The 16456-nt window shown below is 49.9% G+C and overlaps 1 non-coding gene across 1 annotated transcript; it reads right to left on the minus strand.

Annotated features, from left to right (window-relative positions):
- Positions 1-9486: 9486 nt before the first annotated feature.
- Positions 9487-9579, minus strand: LOC115900195. Its single transcript, XR_004059865.1, has one exon. It is a non-coding gene; the product is annotated as a small nucleolar RNA SNORA27 (small nucleolar RNA).
- Positions 9580-16456: the final 6877 nt, after the last annotated feature.

Consider the following 16456-nt stretch of genomic DNA (forward strand, 5'->3'; position numbering starts at 1 on the left):
CACGTCCCAGGAAAGCCGGAGGAAGGGGCGAGGCAGGGAGAGAGATGCTAATTATCATCACAGAACCTTTGAAAAGTATCTTGAGCAAATCGAGTTTGTCTAAAACGCATCCAGCGTTTAACATTTAATAGGAGCTGATCAACTTAATGCACCACATGCAATGGGTAAACGGATCCTTCCCCTTTAAGGGCCTGTTGACGTGAGGTGAAGGAGAAAAACAGTTGTTATGATTCAGAAACTCAGGATGAACCCAATTAATCAATGCTGGGATGATTTGAATCATGTGGCCAATGCTTGGTCACCTCTCTGATATCCTATCCTCAGCCCTCGGAAGATGCAGACGTGATTAATGTCACCTGTGACCACCACGTCTCCAGGCAAGACCCCCACCAAACCTGGCAGACAGAGAAACAAATTAGATCCAAAGGTACGGGATCAGTTTCAGAGGGGACAGGCCCCCGGCTGGGGAGGGGGGTGGTCTCTGGGGGTGCCTGGCCTGGCCCGTCTGTCACAGGCGGGCAGAAGATAGAGGCCAGACCATATGGGGGTTGGGAGAGAAGGAAGGCTTGGAGATGGGGTGCTGGTGGTAAGGGCATATGACAGGCTCAAACCTCAAAGCTCAAAGTGCTTGGCTGGGGCCCTGAGCACGCCTGCATCTTTGAGGGTTTTTTTTTTTTTTTTTTTGGTATAAAAATAATTGCTCAAGCTTTTCCTGCCTCTTAGGGTTACAGTCAATCGTGTCTGCCCTGGGCCTTGGCTGGGAGGAAATGAGTTTGAGAGAGAGGGTGAGTGTTAATCAGAGTTACTTTGATTGCTTTGAAAGTCTGCCTGTTACACACACACACACACACACACACACACACACACACACGTTTTTATCCCTACTCCAAATAGCTTCTCAAGTTCATAAATTACACGATGGGGACTCCTCCTCTTTTTTAAATCTCCTGATTCATTCTTTTTTGTTCCTTCCTCTTTTTTGTATCTTTTATCTCCCCCTCCTCTCCTACCATCCTTCTTTCATTCATTCAACCAACATTTCTAGGAGTGCTGGAGGCACCTGGGGGACTTCCTGGGAAAGCAAGATAAGATTCTGGGAAAGATAAGCAGCCTAAGATAGCAAAGATTCCCCTTTCCTCATTTTTCTCACTGACTTCCCAAGTCTGTGATGCTGCTAAAGTCTAAATGTCTCAAATCCTGTTTTGCAGTTCCCCCCCGCCACCCCCCTCAAAGCCTTTGCTTGCCCCGCCTCCACCTGGAGCATTAACCCCTCATCCTTGGGGATAATGGACTTTTCCGTCAAGACTAGCCCCACATGCTTCGCCATAACGTCATCCTGGACCATCCAGCGATCATTAAGGTCTACCTCCTCTCAAGTCACTGGAAGTACACAGCAAGACTTCCAGAGCCTTATTTACATTGTCAGTGCTGTATCCCCAGCACCCAGCCCCTAGCATGGTGCCTGGCACATAGTGTGTGCTATAAGTATCTGTTGAATAAGAGTGCTATAGAAAATTTCAGCTTGACATCACCCTATTGAGTTTTTTGTATTTTCTTTTTTCTTTTTTCTTTTTTTTTTTTTTGAGACAGAGTCTCACTCTGTCATCTAGGCTGGAGTGCAGTGACGTGATCTCAGTTCACTGCAACCTCCACCTCCTAGGCTCAAGCGATTCTCATGCCTCAGCCTCCCTAGTAGCTGGAATTACCAGCGCCCACCACCACGCCCGGCTAACTTTTGAATTTTTAGTAGAGACGAGTTTTTACCATGTTGGCCAGGTTGGTCTCAAACTCCTGACCTCAAGTGATCCACCTGCCTCAGCCTCCCAAAATGCTGGAATTATAGGCATGAGCTACCATGCCTGACCCCACCCTATTGACTTTACAAATGTGCTAATTAAAAAACAATAAATACACCTTGTCTTCTTCCAGAAAGATTTTAAGATGATTTGCAATGCAGATTCCTAGACCAGAAGAAGCTGGATTCTATAGGTCAGGAGGGTGGCCCTGGAATCTGGGCCAGGGGGCTCTGATGCATGCACTCTTCAGAAAACTGACGAACTCTGCTGGGGACAATAGAGAGCCACTGAATGTTTGAGAGTACGAGCATGACTCTTTCGGTATGTGCTTAAAGAAGGGCATGTTGGCTGCAGTCTAGGAGCTTCAGTAGAGGAACTAGGGGTGGGTGGGAAAGAAGGGTTAGGAGACCACATGAGGAATAAGGATAGAAGTTCCAGAACTTTCTTGTGAGCTCAGAGGCAGAATCTTATTAAAAGAGGGTTTAGGAGACTTAGCATGGTTTACTTGGGGTATTTTAGGAGACCCAATGGGGACTTGAGAGAGGCTAAAACCATCCCTTCCTAGGCTTTACCTCTACATGGAAGCAAGTGCCATTAAAATGGAGAAATTGGCAAACCACAAAGTTGAACTATGTGTGGGGAAGGAGTAAGTGAAAGAGAGAAAGGAAAGTTATGCCCCTCCTCTACTTTTGTTTCTTCCTCTCTCCATTTCTGAAAGCCCTTCGGCAACCCCCAACGTTCCAATTCCAGCGGCACCCGCACCCCCAAACCTGCAGGGTCTGCAGAGACCAGACTCATAGCTTCTCCCCTCCCCGGGTGCTCACAAGAGCATCTGGCCACGGACCCTGAGCTCTGGCCGCGGCATCTGTTTGCAATGTTTGACTCGGTAGTTTTATTTCTGCTTGGCGGTATAATATAAACTATCTTGTTACACGGCAGGCAGGCTGGGCGCAGAGCCGGGCCGCTCTGCAACTCTGCTGCAGAAGCAAAAGTGAAGCGTAAATGAGCTGGTGGGCTTGGACAAGGCTCCCATTGCAGTCAGAGGAAAACGGCGGCTCTCCTTGAAAGTTCTCCCCAGCTTGGGCCTCTGCTGTTTCAATCCCAGTGTAGCCTCTGGCCGACCCCTGGAATCTATACCACCTACAACCCCCATGAATACGCACACATACAAATAAACACACACACCCCACCACATCTTGTCCATTTCTGGGGCCTACAGAGCTAGATCAGAACTCCTGGCTACAAGGGCGAATGTTAGTTAAAAGCTTGACTTCTGAAGTGAGCCTGTCTGCCTGCGAATTGTTGCCATATGAGGTTGGGCAAATGCCCTCCTCTCTCTGGGTCTCAGTTTCTTCATCTGTAAAATGGGGTTCATGATCATTACTCCCATGTTACAAAGCTGTTCTGAGCCTTTTATGAGGCAGTATTTGCAAAGTGCTAAGAGTAGCGCCCTGTGTGTGCTGTGCGTTCAATAAATGTTGGCCGTTACTACAAACATTAGGATGTTTGAAACGAAATTCAAGAAAGACTAGTTCAGCGACTGGGTGTTACCATTACACTCACCCCAGAGTGAAGGAAATTAACATCCTCTCAGGATGCTGGGGCAAGAACAAAAGGAAATTTCCCCTTTTCTCACAGGATCCCCTTTGCGGTGGGGGGCCATTCCTCTACTTGGAAGTAGGAGACGGGTAGGCTCCCATGCCTGACTCCCCAAAGAAACAGATATTGGAGGGGAGTTCTGAGATTTTTTTTATTTTTTGCAGAGATGGGATCTCACTATGTGGCCCAGGCTGGTCTCTAACTCCTACGCTCAAGCAATCCACCCACCTCTGCCTCCCAGGTAGCTGGGATTATAGGCATGAGCCACCACACCCAGCTAGTTCTGAGAGCTGATGGAGGGGCAGGAATCCCCTCCCCAGCTTCCTGATTTCTCATGTCAATGGAGGAAGTTGAGGTGAAGAAAGGACGGAATCTATACTCTGGGAGGCCCTGAACTTATCCCAAGCTCAGCTGCCCTTGGGTGTTCTTGTCCCTGACTGTGGTGGGAGGACAGACTTCTGCCCTACCACAGACCCTGTCTTTGGGCATTCCCAATGATGAAGGGGCAGTCCTAGATCCAGAGGAACAGTCCCTGTGCCCAGCACCCCAGCAGCCTCCCTCTAGGAGACTGAGAGACAGCCTTCCCTTTTCTGTGTTTTTCTCGGCCTTGAATGCTCAGCCTAGAACTTGGAATATGCTAGGTGCTCAACAAAAGTGGAACGTGTGTGTGCTCACAGGAGCATCTGTAGCAATGAAAGCTTGTGTGTATGTGTTGGACCTTCATGAGTGTGTGCACACATATTTGATGAGGACGCTTGTATCTTGGGGCGGTCCTGTGACCCTGTGATACACATGTGTGCATACACTCATGTCCCTACCGCTGAACATGGACTCTCTGTGTGCCCAGTGAGTGTCTGCTTGAGGCCCTGCCTGGCCACAGACAGCCTTGGGAAGCCCATGCTCAGATGGCCACTCCAGGCCTGACAAGATGAAAATTTTAAATTGGAGATGGGGTGTGCTGGGGTGGAAGTAGGGTTATTGAAAACCATTTAGGCTGGGTGCAGTGGCTCAAGCCACCTCAAATCTGTAAACTCAGCACGTTGGGAGGACTCAATGGAAGTTCAAGGAGTTCGAGGAGTTCAAGGTCAGACTGGACAATATAGCAAGACTCTATCTCTACAAAAAATAGAAATAAATTATTTTATTTATAAAAATGAAGAAAGTAGTGGCCCTCACTACTCAAGAGGCTAAGGCAGGAGGCTTGTTTGAGCTCAGGAGTTGGAGACTGCAGTGAACCATGATCACACCACTGCACTACAGCTTGGGTGACAGAGCAAGACCCTGTCTCTAAAACAACACAAAATGAAATGAATTTACATTGATTTGGTTTTCTGTCCACCACTGGCCACAAATCACAATGACTAGTTCTCTCATTTCACTCTATCTCTGCTCTCTGTACGTGTGTGTGTGCGCACGTGCATGCACGCATGCCTGAGTACCCTGTCTCTATCTTTCTGCCTCCGAACCTGCCTCCATCTGTCTTTTCTGTGTTTCTCTGGATCCCGCTCTCTTTTCTGCATGAGTTTGACTCTGAGTCTCCTTGCTTTCCTCCCCGCCCCATCTGTGTGGGTCCAGCAGCCCACCCCTCCCTGCTGGCCTGTGAATCATCGCTCAGCGGCCCTGCCTGATCCAATGCGGGCCCCTTTGTTCACAGCCTACCCCTGCAAGCACTCCTCCACCCCTGCATCACCCTCCAGACCCTGCTCTCCTTCGCTCCTTTCCAAGTGGCCACCTCTCCAGCCCATAACGTGAACAAAATGCATGCCTGCCCTAACCAGGACAGCACTCAGGCATACAGAGGTGGGAGACAAAAGTCAGAGCTTGGCCACCCGCCATGTGACCCCTGGGGCCATTAAGGAGACACCCCATCACCATTCCCTCTGCCCCACAATTCCTCCCTGCTGCAGCTCCAAGCACCCCTGGGCAGCCTGCAGCACCTGGCAAGGGCAAGTTCACGTTGAGGTTGGAGGCCAAATGCCTTCCCTGACTCTGGGTGGCCTTGACCAAGTCAGTGTCCCTCTGAGTCTGAAACATAATGCCCAAGGCCAACCTGCCTCTAACTGGAGGGACACCGCAGAGCTCCCCATGCCTCCCCGTGCTTGGTGGCATCCTTTACTCCTCCCATTTCCTGGAGCAGATGCAGAAAACCTAAAATTTCTGTAGTGAAAAGGTCAGCTCCCCCACAGAGTCTCAAGGAATGGGAATCTCAGGATAAATCCACCCCAAAGCATCCATCAGCACACTTCTGAAGATATTGTTCACAACCTAAATGATACCAATAATTGCAGAAACAATGGACTTCCTGGAACTCTGGCTTCGGGTGTCTGTGGTCACGTCAAGGACAGTCCAGCTTAATGCCCAATTTAGGGCAGGGAGGAAAGGGAGATGGGAGTTTGGTGGGGGGGGGGGGGTTGTTTGTTTTGTTTCGTTTTTTTGAGACGGAGTCTTGCTCTGTCGCCCAAGGTGAAGTGCAATGGGGCAATCTTGGCTCATTGCAACCTCTGCCTCTGGGTTCAAGAGATTCTCCTGCCTCAGCCTCCCGAGTAGCTGGGATTACAGGCATGTGCCACCTCCCCTGGCTCATTTGTGTGTGTGTGTGTGTGTGTGTGTATTTTTAGTAGAGATGGGGTTTCACCATGTTGGCCAGGCTGGTCTTGAACTCCTGATCTCCAATGATCCACCCACCTCGGCCTCCCAAAGTGCTGGGATTATAGGCATGAGCCACCCCACCCACCCAGGAGTTTTCTTCTCTCTGTCACATTGCCTCTGCATGTCCCCTTCCTTTCCCCTCTGCCCAGCTCTAATCATCTGTAAAAGTCTTTCCCTGTCTTGGGGTCACTTACTAGCTGTGCGTCTTAGGAAAGTGTCTTCACATCTCTGAATCTCAGATGTTATACTGTTAATTATAATACAGCTAGCTCACATTAGGGGCTAGACAAAGAACAGTCCTTCAATAACAGCAGTAATAATAATGAGGTGGAAGAAGGTGGGCTGGGTGAGGGTCTGCCGTGGACTATGTCTATGTGGGCCTAAAATCAGTTTGTATGCACATAAGCTGCTGTGGTTGCATATATATGCAGGTATTGGCATACAAAGCTTTTGGGCTTGGAGACCCTGAGCTAACACCCACCTTGAGTTCCACAGCCCCAAGAAAAAGGAGGCCCTACACAAATCCCAGTGATGGGGAGACAATCTACTTCTCTTGTGGAAGCACATGTAGCCTATCCCTGGGCTGGGATCAAGAGGCTCTTTGGGTCCCTGAGAAAGAAAGAGTGCCTCTTCAAAGACACAATGAATCTCCAACTGCCATTACCCTCTGGAAGCCTCGATTTCGTAGAACTTCAGGATTTGGGGACTGGTTGTGCTTGGCTCTGCTTCCTGGCTGTGGCCTCGTGAGCTTCTCAGAACATTATCACCACCAAGTGCCTGAGCAATTCAATAATCTGTATCGCCATGATCTTGCATGATTTGCATGTTCCCTGTACCACCGTGATTTTGCAGAAACTGAGGCCCAGGGAGATTGAATGACTTGCATAAAGTCATAGTAAGTTGAGGACAGAAGGGAAACACAGTTCTGTCTCAGGCTGTCTTAGGCCATACCCTTTCTTCTTCACTCAGAGCTGAGGGAAGTACTCTGGCCTGGGGTGGGGGCATGGGCAGTTATTCTCAGACCATTTGCATACTCTTTTTTTTTTTTTTTTTTGAGATGGAGTCTCGCCCTATTGCCCAGGCTGGAGTGCAATGCCATGATCTTGGCTCACTGCAACCTCCGCCTCCCAGGTTCAAGTCATTCTCCTGCCTCAGCCTTCCAAGTAGCTGGGATTACAGGCATGTGCTACCACACCCAGCTTTTTTTTTTTTTTTTTTGTATCTTTAGTAGAAACAAGGCTTCACCATGTTGGCCAGGCAGATCTCAAACTCCTGACCTCTTGACCCGCCCACCTCAGTCTCCCAAAGTGTTAGGATTACAGACAGGCGTGAGCCACCTCACTGGCCTTTTTTTTGTTTTTTTTTGTTTTGTTTTGTTTTGTTTTTTTTCAGACGGAGTCTTGCCCTATTGCCCAGGCTGGAGCACAATGCCGCGATCTCAGCTCACCGCAACCTCTGCCTCCCAGGTTCAAGCGATTCTCCTGCCTCAGCCTCCTGAGTAGCTGGGACTACAGGCGTGCACCACCACACCCAGCTAATTTTAGTATAGATGAGGTTTCACCATGTTGACCAGGCTGGTCTCGAACTCCTGACCTCAAGAGATCTGCCTGCCTTCGTCTCCCAAAGTGCTGGGATTACAGGCATGAGCCACTGAGCCTGGTGTTATTATTTTTATTCTTATTTGCAACACCTGATTTCTGCCACTGCCCAGCTTTGATTACAAGATCTGCCTCCTCGCCCCCCTAGTCCAGCCTTCATCTCCTCCACTGCCCGTTCTGCCCTTGGACTAAGAGGAGATGGGGTAGGAGATAGAGGGTGGACAGCACTCAGCTTCTGGGCTGGTGCCCCTGGCTAACTGCCCAAAGCCAAGGCTATCCATGCCGGAGAGGCCACCTTTGAAGTGACCGCCTTATGTAACTGCCCCATGCCCCCTCCCATCTTCCTGTTTGTCCCTAGAGTGACTTTGGGGAGGAAAACTGCAGCCCAGGACCAGTAAGTCTGGGGTTTCTTTCATGTGACTCAGGAGAGAGCTGGGAAGGGCAGAGGGATGCATATAGGTGGTTAGGGGTGCCTCTACCTGAGTCTAGGTCTTGCAGTCAGCTCTTTCTAGCTGTGTGATCTTGGGCAGGTTACTCAGCGTCTCTGTGCCTCAGTTGTCCTGTCATGTGGAAAGTACCTAATGCATAAAGACATTGTGAGAAATATGTAAGTAGACAGTTTACAGCAGTGCCTGGCACATAATTACATGCTTAATAAAGGGCAGTTGTGGCTGGGCACAGTGACTCATGCCTGTAATCCCAGCACTTTGGGAGGCCAAGGTGGGAGGATCACTTGAGGCCAGGAGTTCAACACTAGCCTGGCCAATATAGCGAGACTTCATCTGTATTTTTTTTTTATAAAAATTACACTATATATATTTAAAAGGGCAGTTGTTATAGGTACTTAATTTTTGTTTGCTTTCATGTTTCTTGTCAATATGTTTTCTCTGACAGAATGCAATGACAAGCACCCAGCTTCTCTGTTTTGTTTTGTTTTAAGACAAGGTCTCTCTCTGTTGCCCATGCTGGAGTACTGTGGCACCGTCACAGCTCACTGCAGCTTTGACCTCCTGAGTTCAAGTGATCCTCCTGTTCCAGCCTCTGAGTAGCTGGGACTACAGGTGCAAACCACCATGCTTGGCTAATTTTTAAAATTTTTTATAGAGGGCTGGGTGCAGTGGCTCGTGCCTGTAATCCCAGCACTTTGGGAGGTCGAGGTGGGCAGATCACTGGAGGTCAGGAGTTCGAGACCAACCTGACCAACATAGTGAAACCCCATCTCTACTAAAAGTACAAAAAATTAGCTGGCATGGTGGCAGATGCCTGTGATCCCAGCTACTGGGGAGGCTGAGGCAGGAGAATTGCTTGAACCTGGGAGGTGGAAGTTACAATGAGCTGAGATGGCGCTACTGCACTCCAGCCTGAATGACAGAACAAGACACCGTCTCAAAGAAAAAAAAAAAATTAGAGACAGGATCTTACTATGTTGCCCAGGCTGGTCTGTAACTCCTGGCCTCAAGCGATTCACCTACCTCTGCCTCCTGAAGTTCTGGGATTATAGGCAAGAGCCACTGCACCTGGCCTCTAAGTTTTTTTTTTTTTTTTTTTTTTTTTTTTTTTTTTTTGAGACGGAGTCTCGCTGTGTCGCCCAGGCTGGAGTGCAGTGGCCGGATCTCAGCTCACTGCAAGCTCCGCCCCCCGGGTTTACGCCATTCTCCTGCCTCAGCCTCCCAAGTAGCTGGGACTACAGGCGCCCGCCACCTCGCCCGGCTAGTTTTTTGTATTTTTTAGTAGAGACGGGGTTTCACCGTATTAGCCAGGATGGTCTCGATCTCGTGACCTCGTGATCCGCCCGTCTCGGCCTCCCAAAGTGCTGGGATTACAGGCTTGAGCCACCGCGCCCGGCCTGGCCTCTAAGTTTTAAAAGGCTATTTCCTTTGCCCCACTTGAACAACCAATAAAGACATAAGCCCCAATGGTAAAGTGAAAGGGGAGTGGTATTTAATAATTATATATTAAGCTGTAAGATAATTATTGTTCTTCAGAACACTTGCTCAAAAGTGGATTTAGATTTTAGTAAGGTGGCTGAGAAACTAACCTCAACAGTCTGGCTGAGAAACTAACCTCAACAGTCAGCCTCAATTTCTCCCATCTGTAAAATGGGTGTTAACACCTAGCCACAAAACTGGCTGAAAATGGAAGGAGGCAATCTGTGGAAAGAACAGAGCTGGACACTTACTGAGTGCTGAAGCTTACTTCAGTTGAATCATTCCTTGTGTGTCTCCACTGTCTTCCTTCTCCAGACTTCTATTTTTTTTTTTTTTTTTTGAGACATAGTCTGGCTCCATCACCCAGGCTGGAGTGCAGGGGCGCCATCTCAGCGCACTGCAAGACTACAGGCACATGCCACCACACCCTGCTAATTTTTGTATTTTTAGTACACAGGAGGGTTTTACTATGTTGTCCAGCTGGTCTCCAACTCCTGACCTCAAGTGATCCTCCCGCCTCTGCCTCCCTAAGTGCTGGGATTACAGACCTGAGCCACCGCGCCCTGAGCCACCGCGCCCGGCCCCCTTCCCAAGACTTCTAATGTGGGTTACGGAATGTGTACACACACACATACACACGCCTACCATAACCCTTGAGAAGCACGGTGGTCCTAGGGGCATTTATTCTAGTGTTTCACCTCCCCTAACGCTTTTCGTCCTCCCAAACAGTCTGAAGGCGGCTGCTGAAAGGCTCCAATCCACCGGAACTCTCGGAGTAACCGCCTCCACCTCCGCCTCCCCTCGCGGGTGTAGACCCAGACTCGGCGCGAACGGGAGGGAGGAAGAATGTTTGCGCAGCCTTCAAACGACTTGGCAGGCAACAAGAGGGAAAAGGCCGCTCCAGGGAGAGTTCAAATTGAAATTACACGGAGGGAAGAACGTGCAGATCAGCGCTGAAGCTCATTAAAAAAAAAAAAAAAAAAAAACAAGCGAGGTGACTGAGAAGAACAAACATGCCTCCAAAAGGAAAATGGAAAAGTTCGTAAAATGCGCTCTTCAAAGCCTAGCAAGGGGGCGAGGGGGAGGAGGCGGGCAGTGGCCGCCGGGCAAGGCCGCTGCCCCCTGGGCCGTTCCGCCTCCGAGTCTGGAAGGCCGAAATTGGCCCAACTTGCATTTCCTCTAACCCGGGAGGTCGAGCGCCTCTCGCCCTCTCCTCCGAAGCGCTTCTCCTGCTGGAAACCAGAGAGAGTGGGGAAAGTGGCCCGGAGTTCGAACCTAAGCAGAGCCGGTGGTGACGGGGAGGACGTTCCCAACGGGAAGTCGCGGGCAGGGACAAAGCTAAGTCCTGAAAAGTAGGCCAAGGCTAGATCATTCGTTCAGTGGACATCGGGCATCGTTTGGGTTTTATTCAAACCGTTGGAAAACCTTAAAGTTTTAGGCAGGGGAATAGCACGACGTGATTGGGTCCCCCAGACTAGAATCTAGACAGTCCCCCTCCAACCCTCTCCCAACTCCCCACAATTCTCCCAGCATCTCTACCTTCTCCCACTTGGGAGAAGGACGAGATCCATGAAGTTCACGCGGTGCGCTCTGCAGGTCTCGGCTGGGAAAGTCCAGCGCACCCCTAGGCGCACGGGGAAGAGTCCACCAGAACCGCCTCTGGCTCCCCGGGTCAAAGTCCCCACCCTCAGTCTCCTTGTACAATTCATTAACTTTGCAGACACCCGTTTTATTCGCCGGATCATTCCCGGACGCTTTAGACAAAAGCCTGGGCATTAACCTCAGGGCTCGTGCGCACTGCCCGACGTCACCACAAGTGCAGGATTCTCCGAAAAGATCAACTGCTCCAGCTCCCGAATCCCGGCAACCCCTCGCCCGGGTGTGCCAGAGTCGGTCGATCTCTCTCTCTCTCTCTCTCTCTCTCTCTCTCTCTCTCTCTCTCTCTCTCTCTCTCTCCCTCCCTCCCTCCCTCCCTCCCTCCCTCCCTCTCTCCCCCTCTCCCCCTCTCCCCCTCTCCCTCTCTCTCTCTTCGTGGACCTGAGAAAGAAATTTATTTTCTATAAACCACTGAACTGGGGCAGTGCCGGAAATTCTCCTCACCCAGTACTCTGCAGCTTCCAAGGTGCTTCCAACCCCATTCGCGCCGCAAGGATCCCACAAGATCGGGAAAACCAAGGCTTGGGAAGGGTTGGGTGCCCCCCAAGGCAGGCTGTTTGGAAGAAACGCAGCTGGCCTGAATTCCCGCGTTTGCAGGTTTCAAATAGCGGCGCGTTTTAAGAGGCCTTTCTGACCTCTCAGAATTATTAATTCGAGCCCCCTGGTCCATCCTGCTCGGAAATTCGGCCTCTGATCGAGCAAGCCCTGTTGGGAAGAGGGCTGGTTATTCCCTTGTCTTCCTCCTCACCGTCACTACTTCAATCTCTTTCCCCTTCTCCCCTTCTGAGTTTGCTACCATTTCTTGGTCAAAGCCCCACAGCATAGATGCGGGGAGATGAAAACTCACAATTCCCACTCCAGAGCCTGCGCCTGCATTCACTGCATCAGGGTTCTCAAACCTTAAGGAGCTCACAATCACCTGGGGGCTTTGTTAAAACCGGAATTCTGCGTCCCGCCCCCGGACACCTCATTCAATTGGTCTCAGCTGGGCCTGAGAATGCGCATTTCTAACCGGTTCCCGGGGTCCGTTTTGGGAAGGACTGCTCTATGTGTGGCGTGGAAGCCCTCTGGGTTCCTTTGTTCATAACAAAAACCGTCTTTAGAGGAAAGGACCTCGTTCTTCTCTCTGTGTCCCCAGCGTTTACACAAGGCTTGCACACCAGTGCCTAATAAATATTTGGGCTTAATCATGAACACTTAGAGCTGTCACCGTGGTTTACAGATGTTTAGCGTGTGCCTGGCATTTTTCTGGGCACATTAGGAGTATCTGTTTAATGCCAGTGACAATGGTGGGAGTTAAGACCCTTATTTTGACATGGATGGCTCAGAATGGGGATGCCAGGAACCGGGAGAGGAGACCTGGGGAAATCATGCCTGTATCCAGATGCATGGAAGCCAAGGTCTGCCCAAGGGACAGCTGAGTCCTGCTCCACCAACCTGGGACAAACCAGCTTAAAGGCACTGTTCAGGAAGACTCAGTTCTCCTGGCTGGTAATGGTTGGGAAAGGGCGGAATCACCTACATAGAAGACCTGCACCTCCAGAATCCCTGCGCCATGGAATGTGTGCCCCTCATACCCTTAAACGTCCACCTTGCAGTGGTTTTCCTTGCCGGTCCTTGGCGAGCAAACGGAGAGACCCAGCACCAAGCTTTCTATGCGGGAATCACCCCTCAACCTTTCTGAAGGATCCAGGACTTCTCTCCAGGGCTGGGAGGCCTTGGGTTCTGGAGAATTCCACAACGTAGAGTCAAGAGGGATGGCCTATCCAAACAGTGGAGGTGACGTGGAGGATCTTAGCATTCCATGCACAATCCTAGCCTCACCTGGGAGAACTGCCACTCAGGTGAGGGTCTTGGGCCTGGTGCTCCAGGAGAAGGGAAGAGGGTCCCCTGGAGAGACTGGTGCTCCCATTTTACACCCTTCAGATAAGTCTGGGACCACGTGTTCCAACTCCATTGAGTCCTGCATGCAGCTTGGTGTTCCCTGGCCACATCATAAAAAGATTTACAAGACTATGTTAAACTGGCAGTAAAAACAATTAACTTTAATGGCACCTTGGGTGGGTGGCTGGGTGGGTCGGAAGGAGGGAAGGAGGGCGGGTGCTTCCTCCTCTTTGGACTGGGAATCCAGGTGAGGGAGGGGACCCGCTTTCGGGTCCCTTTTGGGTTTCTTCTATTTGCTCCTCCAGTGATCCTCCACTGGGCTCTGGAGTTCAGAGGTTCAAGGTTAAAGTGAAAAGAAGGCTGAGCATGGAGACTAAAGGAGACTTCAAGTCCCACTTGACAGTTCCTGGCTAAGTGATCCTAAACAAGCCTCTTAACCTCTCTGAGACTGAGTTTGCTCATCTATGCAATGGGAATTTGTAAAAATAAAAATAAAATTAAAAAGCCCCCTCTGTCAGGGTTGTGAAGATTGTAAGTGACAGCAATTTGGAAGTACCTCCCACCATGCCTGGCATGTATGTCTGTGTGTTTGTGTGTATGCATATACATAAAGCATTGTGTGTGTGTGTGTGTGTGTGTGTATAAGCATTTATTAAGATTGTATGTGTCTGTGTGTGTATGTTTAATAAATGTTAGTTTCTGGAGTGCTCAGGCTTTCCAGGTGTAAAATGAGGTGAAAAGACCAGGCTTTTGCAAAGGTCAGAGCCACCTTTCAGAACCCTGACTTAGCCAGCACCACTTAAATGTTGGTTTCCTGCTAAAATTGACCTGCTTGTCCAGCCAGTGACCCCGGAAGTGACCCCATGCTTAGGTAGACAGCAGCCCCAAGCTTTGAAAGTGACCTGGATTTCTGGAGCGCTGGCAAGGAAATGAGAGTGGCTGGGGGTAGGGCCAAGGTCTCTGCCTCCCGGGTCTCCTAGTCCAGTCCCGGAAAGCCCTAATTCTGCAGGTCTCCCTGGCCTGGAGACAATTAACCATCAATTTCAGAGAGACTTCTGTCTGTCTGTGTCTGTGTGTGGCCCTCTCAGCCAACCAGGACAAGGGAGGGATCCCCCACCAACCCTAGGACTGCCCATGTAAGGGCACTTGCCCATTGGCCTGTTATTCTGCTTTGGGCAATGGGTGGGGACACAGAAGAGGGAAGAAGTCATCATTTCCCCATCCTCCTCTCCCAGAGGCCAGTTCTGTATGCTGCAGAAGACGTCGATCCTGCCTTAACCTGCACCTCTCCCTAGGACCCAGTCAGGCCCCATCCATGAGGCCCCTGGCTCTGCCCCTCTCTGGTCCAACCACCTAGGAGCCCATGGCTAGATGCACTTAAGCCTGGAATGAAGCTGCTGTCATCAGACTCGAAGAATCCATTAAACACCAGATCCTGCATCCTGCCTTCTTCCTCCATGGGTTCCCAGTAGCAACTCAGTACCAATTCCATTCATTCTGTACCTCTCTCCCCTGGCAGATACTTTCCCCTGTTTATTTCAGTTTAAAATTAAACAAATTTTAAAAGTTGAGATAATGATGAGAGGTAAGGTGAACAGGATAAAAATGTCGGGAAGCCAGGTACGGTGGCTCACGCCTGTAATCCCAGCACTTTGGGAGGCCGAGGCAGGGGTATCACAAGGTCAGGAGTTCAAGACCATCCTGGCTAACACAGTGAAACCCCGTCTCTACTAAAAATACAAAAAAGTAGCTGGGCGTGGTGGTGGGCACCTGTAATCCCAGCTAATCAGGAGGCTGAGGCAGAGAATTGCTTGAACCCGGGAGGCGGAGGTTGCAGTGAGCCGAGATCACACCACTGTACTCCAGCCTGGGCGACAGAGCAAGACTCTATCTCAAAAAAAACAAAAAAACAAAAAACAAAAAAAAAGGTTGGGAAAAGCCCAGTGATATGAACTTGGGTATAAATCCTGGTTCTGCCACTTAACCTCCTGGGACCTTGGACTTTCCACATAGGCTTTCTGAGCTTAGCCAATACATCCATCTGTAAGAGGTGACTGTCGGGGCCAGCCCTATGCTCAGCCACATCGGATTCCCTTTCTGCTCAAAGGGGTGTGTGTTTGGGTTTTCTCTCTCTCTTTTTCCTATATCCCATCTCAAATGAGAGAAGTGTAGCGCAGTGCTTTCAAGTAAGGGCACTGCAGACAGACTGCCTTGGTTTGAATCTGATTCTGCCACTTACTAGTCAAGCCACTTTGGATGGGTTACTTGTCTCTTCCCTCTTCTTTTTAAAAAATTATTATTATTACTATTTTGAGACAGAGTCTCACTCTGCCACCCAGGCTGGAATGCAATGGCATGATCTCGGCTCAAAGCAACCTCCACCTCCCGGGTTCAAGTGATTCTCCTGCCTCAGCCTCCTGAGTAGCTGGGACTACAGGTGTGTGCCACCACGCCCGGCTAATTTTTGTATTTTTAGTAGAGACAGGGTTTCACCATGTTGCCCAAGCTGGTCTCAAACTCCTGACCGCAGGTGATCCACCTGCCTCAGCCTCCCAAAGTGCTGGGATTACAGGTGTGAGCCACTGTGCCCGGCTCTTGATGACTTTTTCTACCATCAAATTAACTAGCTTTCCTTATTTCTCGAGTTCTAGTTATGAAGAAAACAATTTTTTTTTTTTTTTTTTTTAGCCGAGGCTGGAGTGCAGTAGCACCATCTTGGCTCACTGCAACCTCTGCCTCCCACCTTCAAGTGATTCTCCAACCTCAGCTTCCCAAGTAGCAGGGATTACAGGCTCATGCCACCACAGCCGGCTAAATTTGTTTTTCTTCTTTGAGACAAGGTCTTACTCTGTCGCCCAGGGCGAAGTGCAGTGACACAATCTCAGCTCACTGAAACCTCCATCTCCCTGGTTCAATCAAGTCTCCTGCCTCAGCCTCCTGAGTAGCTGGGACTACAGGCATGCGCCACCACGCCCGGCTAATTTTTGTATTTTTAGTAGAGACGGAGTTTTGCTATGCTGGCCAGGCTGGTCTCGAACTCCTGGCCTCAAGTGATCCACCTGCCTCAGCCTCCCAAAGTGCTGGAATTACAATAAAAAGTCTTTATTATTTAAGGCCAAAGTTGGTATTTTCCTTGCAGAAAATGTGTATATATGTAACTAATATACCTTTTTTACTGAGTGACCTTGATTGGAAACCCATGGTGTGGCCTCTTCAATAAGCATCCTCTGGCAGGGTTGGGGAGTGGGGCACTTTTCTCCGGATGTGCTTTTGCTCTCTGTCTCCACTGGATTCTCTGGTCAGATTTTAGGCCTGCATTCTACTCTAGCAAGTGATGCTGCCTGAC

Source organism: Rhinopithecus roxellana, chromosome 10, assembly GCF_007565055.1.
Source record: "Rhinopithecus roxellana isolate Shanxi Qingling chromosome 10, ASM756505v1, whole genome shotgun sequence".
Lineage (NCBI taxonomy): Eukaryota > Metazoa > Chordata > Mammalia > Primates > Cercopithecidae > Rhinopithecus > Rhinopithecus roxellana.